Source organism: Hippopotamus amphibius, chromosome 16, assembly GCF_030028045.1.
Source record: "Hippopotamus amphibius kiboko isolate mHipAmp2 chromosome 16, mHipAmp2.hap2, whole genome shotgun sequence".
NCBI lineage: Eukaryota > Metazoa > Chordata > Mammalia > Artiodactyla > Hippopotamidae > Hippopotamus > Hippopotamus amphibius.
This window is the reverse complement of record NC_080201.1, coordinates 24,954,720-24,957,388: the sequence shown is the minus strand read 5'-3', so window position 1 is coordinate 24,957,388 and position 2,669 is coordinate 24,954,720.

Here is a 2,669-nt window from a genome sequence, read left to right as displayed (position 1 = left end):
CAGGACCTGATAAATGTGCAGGGGTCAGCAAGCATTTTCTGCAAAATGCTTGGTTTTAGGCTTTGCGTTATGGTATCTGTGTCAGCCATGTGATTTGGTCTTTGCAGTGAATGTAGCTGTGGACAATACATGAACAGATGCCATGAGTATATTACAATAAAGTTTTATTTACAAAAGCTGGCTGCCTGCAGATGTGGCCTGTGGGTTGTAATATTCTGAGCCCTGAATGCAACTGCAGCATAGAGAGAGCTCACCTTCACCTACAATAAAAGTAACTGAATTTGGGTTCTATGTCCGATCTTTTTTTTGGCTAGGCATCTGAAAGTGCACTCATGCAATGACCTACAGGTTAGTGAGGTATAGACAACCATGTTTCTGGGAAACCTATAAAGACTGGACACATTTCAGGAGCAGAACTTGGGATGATGACATTCACTTCTCCTACTGCCCAGTTTATTACTTCTTTAAAAACTCTGAAGGGTTGTATACTTTTATCTAAGTAATTAGTGGATTTCTCCATACAATTCAGCTTATTGGCCTTTAGGCACTAATTAAAACTGCTAAAAAATGGAGATCTAAGAGTCTAGGAAAAGTGAGGATTCAGTTCATTATATTTGCAAGAGCAAATAAAGGGAAAAAAGGAGTCATGTAAAGATGCTGAGATGCTGATACCTGGTGGCAGATAATGATATGTTACTGTTTTCTGGATCAGTTAATTTCTCTGAATCGTCTTTCAACTATTTATATTCTCAAGCTCTAGAGAAAATGGATGTATACATGTGCTACCTACTGGGTTAAATGGTACTTACTCTTATTTCTTATAATCTGACCTTTATCAGGATTGACAAGGAGGCGTTCCCGTTGCTTCAACAAATCTTGGAATGCCAAATCTGTGTTCACTCTTCTGAGTCCTCTTGTGATATGCTAGGCTATAATCATCCACCCCCAAACTATCATCATGGTGGTTAAAGATCTAATCCTCTTGTGACTAATCTCAGACTTCAGGCACTGTCAAGATATTTTCCCATCTAAGTTGAGAATGCAGAGAAATTGTTCTGGGAAGAAGAGGCACAACTTGGGGTGCTATGAAATCACAATTCCTTTTGAGTTATTTTGCTTCAGAAACTAGAATCAGTCAACCATTCCATCATTAAGAAGAAACACATTTATCAAAGCAGCAGACATAATATTAAGCCCTAGTGATAAAGTGTTGACTAGATATTGTTATACTCTCTCAGAACTCGAGGGCCAGTGGGGAGGAAAAAAAAAAATCTTACCTTGCTACGAACACGTCTGAACCACGCCCACTGCCTCATCTGTTTATTGCAGTGGATGATACAGTATGTCAGGAAGACTTTCCTGAGGAAGGATGTTTAATCCGAGACCTGAAAGAGGATTGGGGATCACCAGACAAGAACATTCTAATCAAATTCAATAGCACAGGTCAAGTTCTTGAGATGTGAGAGACAGAGACAGGGATATAGAGATACAGAAGGAAAAAGAGAGGAGGGGACAGAAGAGGTGTTACAAGAAATGAGAGGTACAGTGAGACAGGATGAGAAAGTCATATGGAAGTTCTCAAAGATGAAAAGATGAGGCTACACAGATGGGCAGTTGGAGCTCTTCTAGGGTCTTGTAGCCACTTATTAAAAAGGCTGAAAAACGTGCCACTGAAAAGTTTTGAGAAGAATGACAAACAGAACTGCCTCTTGGAGTGATTACTGTGACTGGTATAAATTATAAAGTGTGGACAAATAAAGACTGAAAGGTAGAGAAACAGCTTAACGGCTACCACAGGATTACTGGTAAAATAGGAGACGTGTTGAGGAGCAGATATATCTATTTCAGGGTTTTAGCCATAGGTTGGTGCTGGCAAGCTGGACACTGATAACATGTTTACTCCCCTACTAGGGTCGTTCTCATCCATGGAAGCTTTCTCCTTTCCTAACCCCTTCCAGGGTTAAGGGGAACAAGAGGGCAATGTTAGAATTTGGGGGATGAGAGATTTTGATGTTACTCTCACGTCACCTCCCAATTAAGAATACAGCATATAATAGGACACGCTAAGATGAAAATGCATTCACTAGTAAATGGTACAGAAATAGAACAGTTTTTCAAGCTTGAGTACATAATGGATCACCTGGGCACCTAAAAAAGAAAACCTGATGCCTGGCATCTACTCTGAGATATTCTGATTTAATTGCTTTGGGGACATAGCTTGGAGAACATTCCCCACCCCCACACCCAAATCCTCCAGGGTGATTCTTATGTTCACCCAAAGGTCTAGAATTCCTACAGTAAAGGACAAGTGTCTGTCCTCTTTCCTGTTTTTTTCAAGTCCAGTTCCCCTACACGACAAGGCTGTGGCAAATTTCTATTTTTTTTTTTTTAAGAGTCTGAAGTTTTATTGAGGACAAGGTTATGTACAAATCAGAATGTACCTGAATAAAAAAAGGACAAGTGGTCCCTGGATTTAAGAGGTCATTGGTGATCCAGGTGAGAGGGATTAAAAGTAGAAGTTGGATCACCATAGACTGTCGCAAACCTGGAGTTAAAGTGCACAGGAAAGGTAACCGGCATTTTAAAGTGGCAGAGAATTTAAATATTCTTCTGTAAGCTGAAAAGAAATGAGAGGCTCAAGAACTGTAGTTTCTTATTAGAGAGGTAAA